Genomic DNA, 16,287 nt, shown 5'->3' on the forward strand with positions numbered 1-16,287 from the left:
TTTCTGGTGGGATCAGAAACTGAGAGCAAGAAAACTTTTCCTGCCCAGCTAGACCAAAAGCTCTTTGAGACAGACCCCTAGATTTTGGAACATACTCCCATCTGATCACATTGCCCTAGTCTATCCAGTGAGTGCTAGTAACTGAAGAAGCTGGGGAAGCAGAGGTCAGAGATGAGCTCTGTGTTTCTGTGCCATGAAACACAGTGGCCCATACTGCAGAAAGATCCAGGAAGGTATGACTTAGAAGTCGGGTGTATCATGTACCAGCCATATCCCTCAGGGCTGAGCGCTGGAGAATCACATCAACGGCACGGAGTGGCTGTGGGGAGTAGATGGGGGAGCACCTCAGGATGATACATCCTGTGGGGCTGGGGTGTGTCTGGTGTGTACCCCTCTGTACAATGGAAGACCTGTGTTCCTGTTACTGCATCTGTTTGGTCCTCAACTTGAGTAATGGGTGTAGCTAAGACAGTACTGCAGATAGACTCACACAGAAGCAAGCTCACTTGCAAGGACTGGGCTAGAGGGAAGAGGAGGGCAGAAGAACTCCCTGGGAGGAGCCTTGGGAGGAGTCACCTGGTTTTATCCACCAGTTCCCTGGATTCACAGGGGAGAGGTCCTTCTGATTGTAAGTGTTCAGCAAATGCTGCCTGTTCCAACACAACCTGGTTAGTTTAGATTCCACAGGGTGGCCTTTATCTGCCTCAGTCTCCCCATTTGCAAAATCCTTCCTGCTTTCTGAATGAAGAAACCATTACAGAACCACCTTCTGGCCCAAAAGGCACTAGGCCAGAGTTCAGAGCCTGAGGGAGGAGAGGGAATTCAGGCCAAAGGCCACTAAAGAGAGGTTATGGGGCTTGGGCCCCACAGGGATGGGAGCAGAGGGGGCGGGGCACAGGCCCCAGTGGACAGGCCTGGTGCACATTTCCCAGGGCCTGCTGCTGCCTCCTGAGTGGCCTGGCCCCATCCTGGTCATGCACATTGGGACATGCCAGGGCCTGGCTTCCCAGGGGCTGGAGGGAGCTCCCGCAGGGGACTTCAAAAGCCCAAATGCCTTTCAGAAAGAAGCTAAAACTTTCTGCTTAACCAAAGCCTCCACAGGAGAAGAACAGGCCTGGCCCTTTTCTTTTTAAGTCTCTTTATTTTCCAGCCGGCTGGCCTGGTCATTCTCTCTCTCTCTCTTTCTCTCTCTCTCTCTTTTTTTCCTATTATAAACGGTCCCAGCTGCAACACACAGGAAAAAAAAAAAAAAAAAAAAAACATCTCCCAGGCCTGGGTAGGGGCTGTTTGCAGCCTCAGTGCCTGGCCAGCCTCCTGGGGCCCACAAAAGCAGCTCTGGCCTCTGGCACCCACTGGGAGAGGCCCTGGAGCCCCGCCCAGAGCTCAAGCCACCCCAGGAGGAGGAGAGGATTCTGGAAGTTTTTGCCTGCACTCCAAATCTTCCTGCCTCTGGGAGCCAAGATGTCAGGGACAGAAAATGAAGGATCAGGGATCAGGTACCCCTTACCAGGCCCATAGTTATTCTGGACTTTAGACCAAGAAGGGTCCGACCAGATGATCCAGAATGGACTGAAAAAATGGGGAAACCAGCCTGGAGAGAAGTTAGAAAAGGATAAAACTGTTTTTCAGGCCCAGCACCAGGTAACAAAAGAAAGCCTGGGGGAGGGCCAGAGGCACCCTGGGGCTGCTGGAATGTCTCTCCTTTGAGCTGTCAGCCCTGTCTCCCAGCAAGTCACTTCATCTCTGTGTGCCTCAATTTCCTTATCTGAAGGAAGACTCCATCCATGCACTCCTTGTAGGACTGCTGAGGTTAAGTGAGCCGGCGGGTAAGTTCTTAGTACCGTGCTCCAAAAAGTCACCTCGTGTTGTCTGTAAATGCAAGGGCTTGTTTCATCCGCTCAGTCAGTGTCTATTTGTTAACTTCTTGGGGTCTGGGCTCTGATGGGCACTGGGACAGATACTAGTGACAGAGCTGGGCCAGATGGGGAAGTCCCCAGTTGGTCAGGTGGCTCTTGAGTAGGGGTGAGCTAACAGATACACTAAGCCTGACACCTGACTCACCCCAACCTTCCCTTATGATACTAGAAGTACAGCAGGATCTCCGAGCCCAGGAGCCAGGAAGATGGAATACAGAGACTGAGACGATCCAGGAGCTCACAGAGTGGATGGGCTCATTTGCCTTTCTTTCAAAAAATATTGAAGACCGCCCACAGTGTACTCATATACATAAAATAAATAAATCTCTTAAAAATATATTGGCAATGAGTTTAAGCATTCCTGGGGTGTCTTTAAATGAGATCGGACCCCAGGCCTACAGTTTGTACAGCCCCAGCTGGGTTGTTCTAGTTCAGCTTCTGAGATATCCAAGTTGCCACAGTAATGCCAGGGAGGCAAGAGTGTTCTCTAAGGAAGGACACCCCTTGCCCTGATTCCTCTTGAGGTATGTATGCTTCCCCACCTCCAACAACCTCCTGAATATGACCTGCCAGCAGGGGGTTTATTGGGGCTCTCATAGCTAACCCAAGCTCCCCACAGCTGCCCATAGACATTTGGTCTCCTATTGGATGCCAGTCCACCATCACAAAGCCCATACAATGCATAACAACCTCTCTCCTCACCCTTTGGCCACAGGAGCCCAGAACTGGGCAGAAGCAAGGCAGGACTGAGTGAGGCCGGCGGACAGACAGTTCTTCATCCACCTTCAGATTAGTTCAGCCTAGCTGCTTGGGAGAAGGAGCTCCCTTTATCCTGGTCCTTTCTCCAAGTGCCCTACTGGACAGCCCACCTAATGCCTAGCAGGGAACTCTCCCAGCGGGTCCAAGTTGCTACCCACAATGAGGGAGGTTCTCCTTCCCCATCAGGGAAGCAGGCTCAGAGAGGATGTAGGGTCCCTGGCTGCACAACACTTAAGGGAAAGAGTTAGACTTTTTTGTTTTATTTGGGATATGGTCTCTAACATTCCCAGGCTGGCTTTAGACTCACTATGCAACCAAGGATAATTTTGAATTAATGATACTCCGGCCTTCATTTGCCAAGTGCTGAGATGAAAGCCATGTGCCACCATGTCCAGTTTTACACACTCTGCTAACATAAGCTTCACCCCAGCCCTTGGTTTTTTGTTTGTTTGTTTGTTTGTTTGTTTTTTGGTTTTGTTTTTTGTTTTTTGAGAGAGCATTTCTGAATAGCTCAGGCTGGCCCCAAGTCTCTTAGTGATCCTCCTGCCTCAGCCTCCCATAACCTGGAATTATAAGTGTTAGGGACAGAAATCAGGCTGGATCCTCCTCTGGAGCAGGAAAGGCCTCCTATCCAGTTAATTTCAGCTTCTATAGTTTGCCTGAAGCACAGCATGGACTTATTGATTATAGATAACTGGATGCTGAGATAGACATTTAAACTAGGTAGACAGAGAGAGAAAGAGATGATATCTGGGAATCACAGACAGTAATACCAGGTGCCAACAGAGATGATAATCATCCACCAAATCTCCATCAATCCCAAATTATTTTGTTGTTGTTGTTACTTTTTAGTTGTTAAATATATTTTGGTTTGGTTTGGTTTGGTTTGGTTTGGTTTGGTTTGGTTTGGTTTGGCTTGGTGGTTTTTTGTTTGTTTGTTTGTTTGTTTGTTTTGACAAGTTCTTATGTAGCACAGGTTGGCCTGGAACTTACTAGATAGCTGAGGCTGGCTTGAACTCTGGATTCCCCCTGCATCTACTCTCAAGTTCTGGTATTACAAGTATGTGCCATAATCCTTGGCTTAAGATGTTTTGGGCCAGGCATGGTGGCACACGCCTTTAATCCCAGCACTCGGGAAGCAGAGGCAGGCGGATTTCTGAGTTCGAGGCCAGCCTGGTCTATCTACAAAGTGAGTTCCTGGACAGCCAGAGCTATACAGAGAAACCCTGTCTCGAAAACCCAAAAAAAAAAAAAAAAAAAAAAAAAAGATGTTTTGGAAAGATTTGTTTCTAAAGGCTGGAGAGCCCTTGCTGCTCTTCCAGAGGACCTGACTTCAGTTCTCAGCCCTCACATGGTGACTCAAAAGTCATCTGTAACGGGATCCAATGTCCTCTTCTGGTGTGTCTGAAACTACAGTGTACTCATATGCAAAAAAGTAAACAAATAAATCTTTAAAAAAAAAGAAATAAAGAAAAAATTGAAGACTAAATTTATTATTTTAACTATGTATATATGGTGAAGACCAGGCATGCATCTAAGTGCGGGTGCCCAAGAGGGCTCAGATCCCCCTGGACTCGGAATTATAGGTGGCTCTGACCTTCCTGACATGGGTGCTGGGAACTGAACTTGGGTACTCTGGAAGTGCAGAAAGTGCTCTTAAATTTTTTTATTGCTATTTTAGGTGTATGGGTGTATTACCTGCATGTGTGGCTATGTACTGTATGCATGCCTGGTGCCCACAGAGGCCAGAAGAGGGCATTGGGTCCCCTGAAATTAGAGTTACAGATGGTTATGAGCCACTGTGTGGGTGCTAGGAATAAGACCCAGATCCTCTAAAATAGTAGTCAGTGCTTTAAGTACTAAGCCTCTCTCCAGGCCTCTGGCCTCTAATTTCTAATATGCAGAAAATAATGCATTGTAAATTCATGTTCCTTCATGGATCTCTTGCTGGAGAGGGCTTTCTTTGATATGAGCAATCTATGTTTCCTTCATCTTACTCAACTACAGCTATGAGTTCCTTATCTCCTCCAGCTTGGGTCAAGCATTTCTACTTATGATTGTAAAGGGGAAAGCCCCCAATATTTAGATATTTCCACTCAGGAGGAGAGCTCCAGAGACCACAGTGGAAATGCCAGGCTCTTGGGCACCTGCAGAGCATTTGGAAGTTGAAGGGGGCATAATCACAAACACTATCAGGAACACCAGACAGGCAACACATCAAGTAGGTTTGCTCTGCAGACATGCTAGAGCCGTCCACACCAAGGAACAGCCCCCCGCACACACACACACAATTATAGGTTGTAATTAATTCTGGATTCTCCATCTCTATTTAAGCAAACTAACCCCTAACCCCTGCCACCACAGATAAATATGTTCCGCATCATCCGTATACAAGCACATCTGTATAATTCTAACTTTGGGAGTCTACAGTCAGATAGTCTGAAATCTTCTCTTGGGTAGGTGCATGGTCTTACTGAGGCTTTGGGCAAAGCCCTGCAGAAACATTGGGAGAGTTACAGTAGGAACAAGTCATTGTTCTATTCCCAGTGATTTATCAAAACACAACTGGAAGTGCTATGTAAGGCTCAGGTGTTCCAATAGCAGTAGGGTGCTGAAATTCCTTGGGCAGGGGTATAAACAATGTCTACCTCTGCCCCTAGGGTCCTAGGGCAGACCAAAGTAGATCCCATCACAGTATACCTGGGGGAACCAATGGATTTACTGGACTTCCTTATGTATGTATGTATGTATGTATGTATGTATGTATGTATGTATGTATTTATTTTAAACAGAGTCTCACTATACAGGTCTGGCTGTCCTGAAAATCACCATATAGATTAGGGTGGCCTTGAACTCCCAGAGGCCTGCCCCTGCCCCCCAAGTGCTGGCATTAAAGGCATGTGATGCCATGGCCCAGATAGGAGGCTCTGACTTGGCAAATAGGTACAGATGATGGCAGTATTGTACAGACAGTGCCTTGTATACTACCAGGGCACAAGCTGTCCAACACTCTGACAACCCCCATGGTGACTTCAACCTGTGTCCACATAGTAACTCCCATGTCTCTCCCGCACCACCACATCCAGTTTCTGAAATGCTGGGGACCGAAGCCAGGGCCTCACATATGCTTGCATCCACTCTACCAAGAAGTTACAAGGGGCCTCCAGTTCCTTTTTCTTGAACGCATAGTAGCACACCTGTAAAAGTGTTACAGTGTCAACCTTTGGTCTTCTGTGTAAATGTTCCCCTGTCTTTGTTACTTTGACAGGCATGTGTGTTTGTCTAGTTTTGAGTCAGGGTCTTTTTACTATGTAGCCTCAGGCTTCCTGAACTCACTTTGTAGACCATGTTCACACAGATCTGCCTGCCTCTACCTTCTCAGTGCTGGCATTAAAGGTATACACCACCACCACCCAACTTTGAAAGGCATTTTTAAGTCTCTGCCTATCTTTTGTCCCAGGATGGAATCTCAGGGGTACGGCTAAGGCACAAAAGCCAGCCAGGAGGGATGTTTGTTGGACATGGTTTTGTCTGTAGCAGTGGCTACTCAATCTTCTTAATGCTCTGACTCTTTAATACACTTCCTCATCTTGTGGGGAGCCCCAACCACAATAGTTTTTTCAGCATCTTTTCTTTCTTTTTTCTTTTCTTTTCTTTTCTTTTCTTTCCTTTTCTTTTCTTTTCTTTTCTTTTCTCTTCTCTTCTCTTCTCTTTCTCTTCTCTTATCTTCTTTCTTTCTTTCTTTCTTCTTTTTTTTTTTGGTTTTTCGAGACAGGGTTTCTCTGTGTAGCTCTGGCTGTCCTGGAACTCACTCTGTAGACCAGGCTGGCCTTGAACTCAGAAATCTGCCTGCCTCTGTCTCCCAAGTGCTGGGATTAAAGGGTGCACCACCACACCCAGCAACAAATTACTTTCGTTCTCCAAAATAATTAATATCTGTGCAATTAATCTTATAGTCTGTCATGAAGCGAATCAAGGTCAGAACTGGAGCAGGGACTGTGGGAAACCCTGTTTACTGGCTCGCTCCCCTTGTCTTGTTCAGTCTGCTTTCTTATAGCGAAGGGACCACCTGCCCAGGAACAGCACCACGGCGGGGGGGGGGGGGGGCAACATCTATCATTGATTAAGAAAATGCCCTGAGGGCTGGAGAGATGGCTCAGTGGTTAAGAACACTAACTGCTCTTCCAGAGGTCCTGAGTTCAATTCCCAGCAACCACATGGCAGCTCACAACCATCTGTAATGGGATCTGATGCCCTCCTCTGGTGTGTCTGAAGACAGCTACAGGGTACTCATATACCTAAAATAAATCTTTAAAAGAAAAGAAAATGCCCTACAGTCACAGGCCAACCTTCCTAATGCTACCATCCTTTAATACAGTTCCTGATGTTGTAGTGAAACCCACCCCCATAAAATTGTTTCATTGCTACTTCATAGCTGTAAATTTGTTACTGTTATGAACTGTAAAGTAAACATGCAGCATATCTGATATGGGGCCTCCAATTGCATCACGACCCAGAAGTTGAGAACCACTGCATTAGAGCATATCTCTCTCTCTCTCTCTCTCTCTCTCTCTCTCTCTCTCTCTCTCTCTCTCTCTCTCTTGTTTTTCAAAAACAGTTTCTCTGCATAGCCTTGGCTGCCCTGGAACTCTCTCTCTGTAGACCAGACTGGCCTCTAACTCACATAGATCCATCTGCCTGTGCCTAAGTAATGGGATTAAAGGCATATGTTACTGTGACCCGTACTCTCTTTAAAGTGGTCAAGTCCGAGAGAGGGTCTGCCCTCCATGGTCACCTTGCCTTGCCCACAACACCCTCCCCTTCAGCTTCCTCCAGCCCTCTGTTCCTCAGCCTTCCACGTTTTTGGCCACATTTCAACTTGAATTCCACAGCCACAATGCTGTTGGCATCGGTTTAACACTCCCAGATATTTGCAGAGGAAAGATCCAAAGTTAAACAGCCCCAGGAGAGAGGCAGGACTGGCGAGGTTTAGGGGCTTCCATAGCCTTGAACGACAGAGATGGAGAAGGCTGTGGCATGGACTTGGAAGATAACCTTGTGCTTGGATCCAGGGGTCTCCTCCCTAACTCTTCACCCCTAAAACAAGTCTGGCCTCCCGAGTCTTTAAAGGAGTGAGGAAGCAGGTGAATGCTTCGCGACTCCCAGAACAGGGGGAAAACGTTCTGGCATTAAACAAAGCCTTTTTATATTTAAACTGCCAGCCCAGGATTTTCAGGAAAGTTCCCCAAGCGTCGCTGCGTGTGTGCACAAAAAATTATGCCCCGGTGTATAAACACGGTTGGATGCAGAAACACCAGCGTGCAGGGCCCAAGCCCCACTCGACCCGCGATCTCCGTGCTCCATGTCCCGCACACCCAGCCGCACCCAGCGCACGGGAGGGGGTTCGCTCCACAGGGCCGGAGGAGTGGGCTCCACCAAGAATTCCAGAGCCACAGGGAGGGGGAAGGAAGCCGCCGCAGGGGTTCAGAAGGGAGGGAGCCCTTCCCCCATTACTAAGCTGCCCAGCTGGCAAGGTGGGGGAGAACCGGGAAGAACACGGGGCGCACAGCCAGGAATCTGGGGGCAAGCACGGGATCTTTGTTGAATGACCTGCAAGTGAAGTTCACAGGCGAGGAGCCCGGAGTCCTGTCCCCAGGGGCTCCTCTGAAAGCACAGGACGTGGTCAGTGCACAAGGCTCGATCGACATCCCCTGCCGCCAAGTCTGGACAGTGACTCCTCAGGGTCCTGGAATTCTTTCTTGCTGGGGTCAGAGAACACTCTGGACAGATTCAGAGGCGTTCCGAGGGGAAACTAGGGCCCTAGACCCTCCACTGGCCAATATCCTTGTGAATAACTTTTTTGTTTTGTTTTTAATGGAGTCCCGCTGGTCACAGCTTGACTGAACTCTGCAGCTTCTCCAGCACACCTTGCCCAGCCCAGGAAGACATCCTACTCTAGGTCAAGGGGTCAAATATGCCTGAGTCCCGCGTTTCAAGACCGGATTTCCTCTTTAAAGCCAGCCTAGCTCCCAGAGGGAGTCAAGCTACCTCGTTACTATCAGTGCAAAAAGCCAAACAAAGCTGTCTGGAGACCCCTAGGGCAGACAGCTTTAGTCTTTGCCTGCCCCTTCTCTGTCTAAGGCATTTCTGACACTCACTAGTGAAAAGCGAGCCCTGCCAGAACAGGGTTACACTGGCCAAGCTGAGCCCTTGGTTTCCTCAAACTGTTGAACTCCACAGCTGGCCAGAGGCAGAAATGTGACCCAAATGGATGTCCTCAGAGCCCCCCAAGCTGTGGGGAACTTTATTATGTCTCAGTCTTGAAGCAAATGGACTTGTTTTCCAAGTACAGCTCAAGCCACTTAGTCAAAAACAGCTACCAGTTGCTTCCAGTCATTGTTCACAGAGCACACTTTCTGAGCCAGACTCACTGCCCGAAAGAAAGAATCCTTCCCGTATGGTATTGCCCCACAGCCTGCGGTTCTCAGCAAGGGGATGGCACTAACTCTAGTCACCGGGCAAGTCCCTGCACAGCCAGGGTTTACATGCAGCTACTGTCTGTGTACAACGAGATGTCCCCACCCCCACCCCAAACTCAGGTACATCCTCAGGACTTGAAGGTGACAGAGACTTTTCTAGTGCAAATCTGGCAAGCAGAACCCAGTCTGCTTCTCTGGCTTCTTTCCTTTATGTTCCCATGTGGATTTTGAGCACAAAATATAAGCAAGTTAAAAAAAAAAAAAAAAAATCAGTCAATTTCCCACCAAAATCTTAATTTCTAAATGTTTTCCCTAACTGTTGGAGGATCAGACAACAGTGAGTCTTGATTTATGTGTCCTGTCATTCAGTGGATGGGACACTGAGGTCAGAGAGAGACAAAGGCCCCATGCAAGGACCTATAGGTCAAGTTAAGGAGAGAGCTGGTCTTGGCCTATAATCTCTGGAGGCAGAAGTTCAAAGCCAACCTAAGTAACAAAAGAAGTCTGGATGTGTAACTTAGTGATTGAGAGCTTGCCTGACACATACGGTTCCTAGCATCACATAAGAGGGGAAGGGAGAGGAGGCGAGGGAGGGAAGGGGGAGAAGAGAGAGGAGGGGAAGAGAGAGGAGGAGAGGAGGGGAGGGGAGGGGAGGGGAGGGGAGGGGAGGGGCTGAAGCTAGGGTCCTGGCTCTCATATCTACTCATTTTTTAGCCTTCCCAACTGCTACTGATGAGCCCAGTTCCAGATGATGCTGCCTAGTGGGGCGAGGGAGGCCTCTGTTGTGAGGAGGGGCCACCCAGGCACCTTTTGGCTTCTGCAGCCCCTGCCCAGTTTCCTGCCCCCATACTGCCACAGGAGGCCAGTGTGATAACCAGGAGGCCCTTGCTAGTGAACCAGCATCCACAGGGGTACTTACCCACAACACACACAAGTGGGAGCCTCATGAAAGCTACTGAGAACAGTGTGGCATGGGGACAGGGTGGACTGCAGGGGGTCAGGACGCGGGCAGGGACATGGGACAGCCATGGGACCATTGGAACTTTGCTTCCTCTCAAGAATGATGGGAAACAATTGAAAGGGATTTAGGACTAAGGACCAACCAAGGAGCTGGCGCTAAAGACAATGGCTAGGCAAAGACAGTCCCAGCTGCCCGTCCACCCAGGGTGGCTAGGTAGGTGTGGAAACCCTAGAGCAGGGCAGGTTCCAGGAAAGGGAGCATGGGTGGTAAGCTGGGGTGCTGACTTCTATCATGGGAGTTCAGTTCTGGGGATCAGCAGGGGGACCCTGAACCGCCACTGAGCCACATCCCCTGCCCATCACTGTCTTCTAGTTTCACAAGTCTGCCTGGGAGCTGCTAACTAACCCTTTCTTGTTCTGCAGCTCTCTTGAGAAAAACAAGTGCTGGCTGCGGGGTATAACTAAGAGGGTCTGAGAACTTGCTGTGCACGCATGGAGCTCTCTGAGTTCACATGTGCTCAGAACTCCAGCATCACAGGGGATAACAAATGGAGGTATCACAGGGGCTTGCTGGTCAGCCAGCCTCCAAAAGACAGGTTCAGTCACACACACACACACACACACACACACACACACACACACACACACACGGTCCATGCCAGGCACAGTGGCACATGACAGATGCCAGTACTCAGCAGAAGGCTGAGACAAGAGAATTGAAAGTTCAAGGCCAGCCTGGGCCATCAGATGGCCCAACTCAGATGGCCAAAGTGGGAGATGTGTGAGTCTGCTGAAAGGGTCCAGGTGCTGTCTCTCAGCTTAGCAAGGGTTCCAGAGAAAGCAGGCATACTGGGCTTTTCTGGTCTCCACCACGAACCACATTGCTGTATGTTGGGGTCTACAGAAGACTCAGGAAGCATGGCTGGATTGCCCTTCCTGGAGAAAAGGTCGTGTTGTGTGAAGGTCGTGAAACTCAACCCACAAGGTCTTCCAAGTCAGCCTCTGTGACCCTCCTTGCGCTATGGACTCGGTGCTGTGGACTCTTTAAACATGAGCCTCACTATCATCACAAGAAAGGTAATGCTGTGCCAGCATCCTAGGGTGCTGGGGCAGGTCTCCTCCTCCCGATGTCTACTCAGGGCCAAGGGTATTGCTGACCAGGGTGCCAGGCACGGTCCGCTTTCTTTTCTGGGGCTGCCTGCCACGGAGAGCTAAAGGGTAGGGCCCAGGCCATGCGAAAGACAGGTTTTCCGGCTACTTTGCCTCCCTAGCTTTAGAACAGAGCCAGGCTTCATGTGACCCAGGAGGAAGACCCAGAGAGGTGACTATGATGAATTAACTGAGTAGAAAGAATATCAAGGAAGTCGGACTAGGAAGAGGGCAGCATGGCAGAATCCATTTGGAAGCAGCCTGGTCTGGGTTCAAATTCTGCCCTTGCTGGAATTGTATGACCTTGACAGCGTTACTTAACCTCCTCCCTGCAGAGTGGGAATAATAATGATAACAATAGGGCTGGTGATGTGGCTCAGTGGTTAAGAGCGCCGACTGCTCTTCCAAAGGTCCCGAGTTCAAATCCCAGCAACCACATGGTGGCTCACAACCATCTGTAATGAAATCTGATGCCCTCTTCTGGAGTATCTGAGGACAGCTACAGTGTACTTACATATAATAAATAAATAAATCTTTAAAAAAAATAATGATAACAATAATAGCCCATATTTAAGCAAGGCATAATGGCACTACCAGAGAAGACTGAGGCAGGAGAATTATGATGATGATGGTGATGGTGGTGATGATGATGATGGTGGTGATGGTGATGATGGTGATGATGATGATGGTGGTGATGGTGATGATGATGATGATGATGGTGATGATGATGATGATGGTGATGATGATGATGATGATGATGATGATGATGATAAAAAACAACATAGCCTGAGTTTTCTCACAGTGGTAGCAGCTGGAAGTCTAAGATGGCGGCTGGGCAAAGTTGGTTTCCTTGGAGGCCTCCCTAGCCTGGAGAAGGCCAGTTTCTTCCTGTGTCTTCCTAGTCTTCTTTTTGCTCCTGCCCTTGCCTAGGAATTGAACCCAGGGCCTTGTCACTCCAGGTAAGTATCGTACCACAGAGATGCACTCCTAGTGCACGCTATTTTGAGGCAGAATCTTACTGTGTATCCCAAACTGGTCTTGAGGTCATAAGCCTCCTGTCTCAGTCTCTCAAATAGCATATGTGACAGGTGCCCACCAGCACGCCTGGTGTAATTTCCTCTATGACAGCAACCATACAGGGTAGCCTTGGCCTTTGGTCTGGGTGCTGTTGGTCAGCCCTAGAGCCCCAGCAATCACAATGCTATCCCTAAAACATTCCAGGAGGCAAATCCCAAGGGCATCATAGCAAGTCTAGGTCCATGATGTGACAAGCTGGCCCTTTTCTCTCAAAGATGTCCCCATACTCTTTTTGTTTGTTTGTTTGTTTTATTGTTTTTTGTTTTTTTCGAGACAGGGTTTCTCTGTATAGCCCTGGCTGTCCTGGAGCTCACTTTGTAGACCAGGCTGGCCTCGAACTCAGAAATCCGCCTGTCTCTGCCTCCCAAGTGCTGGGATTAAAGGCGTGCGCCACCACGCCCGGCTTGTCCCCATACTCTTAACTTTCTTTGTTTGGTTGGTTTCATTTTGGTTTTTCGAGACAGGGTTTCTCTGTGTAGCCCTGGCTGTCCTGGAACTCACTCTGTAGACCAGGCTAGCCTTGAACTCACAGAGATCTGCCTGCCTCTGCTTTCCAGGTGCTGGGATTAAAGGTGCGCGCTACTGTAGCCTGGCTACTCTTAACTTTTGACAATTGCAGCTTGCCTGTCCTGACCCATTCCTCTCCAGGGACCTTGTCAGTCATAAATATGACCACATCACCTTTATTTTTCCAGTGCTGAAGATGGAACCCAGACACTTCCACAGCATGCCAAGCAGGTGCTGTACCCACAGGCAACATGCCCAGCCCTTGTTATTTTGAGACAGTATCTCATGGTATAGCCCAGGCATGGCACTCAAGCCTTCTTTTTTCCCTGTATCACCTTGACTTTTTTGATTTTTTTCACCTTAGCTGGTACAGTGGTCATGGGCTGTTCCTCAGTGAGACTCCATAACTGGCTCTGAGCTTCAGGTCAGAATTTCAAAGGGCCTCGTTGGGCAGGCTGGCCCTGTGCCAACTAGCAAGTCAGGTGGATGCTGAATGCAGCTGTGCCGCCTGTGGCACATAGAGCCAGCTAACTCTGATCCTACCCGAGCAGGAGCCGTAGGGACAACAGCCTCCTAAGGTGGTATCACTGCCTACAGCCGGGTCTAGAAGGGGGCCGAGCTTCGTGTCCCTTCCTAAGGAAGAAACATTTGGGCATAGATGAGAAGGAGGAACAGTTATCAGGGGTACACAGATGCATAACACAAGGGCCGTGCAATAAGGAAAGCTGTATACCTGAAGACCCAGAGAGATACACAGTGTGAAAAATGACATTCCCTTGGGTCAGTCACCTTAGATACCAGAGTGGCCTCCTCCTGGGGCAATTTCAAATGAGGTGATGAGCAACTAGAGTAGCTCCCAATGACTGATGAGTTACTAGTAATGCCAGGGTCTTCTGAGTTGTGTGTTTCTTAGCTGTAAGGAATCTGCCTAAAGACGAAGACATGGACTGTGATGTGAGTTATAGCAAGAAGCACTGAGCTGCCTGGCAGTGGTGGCGCACGCCTTTAATCCCAGCACTTGGGAGGCAGAGGCAGGCAGATTTCTGAGTTCAAGGCCAGCCTGATCTACGGAGTGAGTTCCAGGACAAGCCAGGGCTATACAGACAAACCCTGTCTCGAAAAACCAAAAAGGAAGCACTGAGCCAGGCAGGGCAGCATGCACCTGTAGTCCTAATACCCTGGAGGCTGAAGCAGGAGGATCGTGAATTGAAGGCAGCTATATGAAATGTTTAAGGCCAGCCAGGTAGTAGTGGAGTGTTTGTTTAATCCCAGTATTTGAGAGGCACACACAGGTGAATCTCTGAGTTCAAAACCAGCCTGGTCTCCAGGAGGGGTTCCAGGATAGCCAGGACTATTCAGAGAAACTGTGTCTCAAAATAAACAAAAAGAAAAAAGAAAGTTTAAGGCCAGTCTGTCTTATTCAAGATCTTTGAAAACAATAAATAAGGGTTGGAGAGATGGCTCAATGGTTAAGAGCACTGACCGTTCTTCCAGAGGTCCTGAGTTCAATTCCCAGCAACCACATGTTGGCTCATGGCCATCTGTAATGGGATCCAATGTCCTCTTCTGGTGTGTCTGAAGACAGTGACAGTGAACTCCTATACGTAAAATAAGTAATTCTTTAAAACAAATAAATGCGTTTATTGTACATATATATAATTTGTAGATATAAAATTTCTAGAAATATTATTTCCAAATAAAATTTCTAGACAGATGAAATCTTGTCTTCCCCTCTTCTTGGCACAGTGCTCACAATCTCTCAGAATTTCCTGACTAGTGGTATCTTTTATTCTAATGGACTCTTGAGTGGAAACTAGTCACCTGAAATCTTCTGCCCCTAGCCCCACCCTACTCCAACCTTTGGATAAGGACAGAGGGTCTGGATCGTAGATCAAGCTATCTGAGATCCAGCCAGGTTAGCTACCCATCTGAGGGGGGACTTCTGTCCCAGGAGCACTTGCTGTTCAAAGACAAGGAAGATGAGGGTGGGGAGAAATTCAACTGAGTTATCCAAACATACCAGGTAGCTCTCCCCCAGGAAGGTTGGAAAGTGTGGGAGCAGAGAGGGAGGAAGGGGAAGAGGGGCGGTTTAGACAGGAGAAAAGAACACAGGGAACACAAGAATCTTTACTGAAAGGTGCCAGGAAAATCAGGTATCTACGTGTAGAGGAATAGAGACTGTGTCTTGAGTAACGACTTTGTGGACAGGACCTGGTCACACAGGAAGCAGGACCAATAATCAATAAATGGGACTTTATAAAATTAAAAAACAAAACAAAAAAAAACCCCTCAAGACTACAAAGAAAATGATTTATCAACTGAAGAGGTACCTACAGAGGAGAAAGAGACCTTTGCCAGCCAGCCAGCTGATAAAGAATTAGTCAGTGTGGGGGTGGGGGGGGTGGGGGTGGGGCGGAGAGCTAGAGAGACGATTCAGAGGTTAAGCCATCTTTCCAAAGGTCCTGAGTTCAATTCCCAGCAACCACATAGTGGCTTACAAGCATCCATAATGAGATCTGATGCCCTCTTCTGGTCTGCAGGCATACACGCAGGGAGAACACTGTATACTAACTAAATAAATAAATCCTTTTAAAAAATGAGAGAGAGAATTAGTGAGTGGAATATAGAAAGAACTCAGAAAAGTAAACAAGAAAATAACCGACCCAGTTAAAAATAGAGCATGGAGCTGAACAAAGCCCTCAGAAGAAAAGCAAACGGCTAAGAAAAATTTTATAGTGTTAGCCATCCTTAGCCACCAGGGAATTGTAAGTTAAAATGACTCTGAGATTTCATCTCACTCCAGTCAGAATGGCTAAGATTTGGAAAGGAAAAGACATCAAACGCAGGCAAGGCTGTGGGAAACGGGACCTTCACGCACCCTTGGTGGGAATGCAGACTGGTGTAGCCATAGGTGACGCTTCCAAGAAGTAGATCTACCATGTGACCTAGCGATGCCCCTCCAGAACACATATTCAAAGGACTGTAATTCCTGCTACAGAACACAGGCTCATCCGTCCATGTGTCTTTCCACTCTGCTCATGGTAGCTAGGGCGTGGGAGCAGCCTAGTTGTCCATCAACTGGGGAATGTGCCATGAAAATGTGGGACCCAATCACAATGGAATTTTGTTCAGCCGTAAGGAAAAATAAAGTGTGCACATAAATGGACTGGACTGGAAAACATTATAATGAGCGAGGTAGCTCAGGCCCAGAACGAGAGATGACGTGCGTTCTCACTCTAACGTGAACCCTACCATTGGATCTTTAGAGTTACTAGTACAGCTTCCAGACCTCAGCAGGGTTCATTTGTACAAAGGACAGCTGTTCATGAAGAAACTTACAACTGCCAAAGTGCAGAGAAGAGGGCTCCGCTGAGAATTTAGCCATAAAACGGTTCAACGCTCTTCTCCTAAGGCCCAGGGAACCATCCTTGGAGGGGAGA

At 48.3% G+C, this 16,287-nt stretch overlaps 1 long non-coding RNA gene across 1 annotated transcript; it reads left to right on the top strand.

Annotated features, from left to right (window-relative positions):
* The first annotated feature begins 1,312 nt into the window (after positions 1 to 1,312).
* Positions 1,313 to 2,203, top strand: Gm42032. Its single transcript, XR_879048.1, has 3 exons — positions 1,313 to 1,641; positions 1,729 to 1,826; positions 2,086 to 2,203. It is a non-coding gene; the product is annotated as a predicted gene, 42032 (long non-coding RNA).
* Positions 2,204 to 16,287: the final 14,084 nt, after the last annotated feature.

The sequence above is a fragment of the Mus musculus genome, chromosome 8, assembly GCF_000001635.26.
Source record: "Mus musculus strain C57BL/6J chromosome 8, GRCm38.p6 C57BL/6J".
In the NCBI taxonomy this organism is placed as follows: Eukaryota; Metazoa; Chordata; class Mammalia; order Rodentia; family Muridae; genus Mus; species Mus musculus.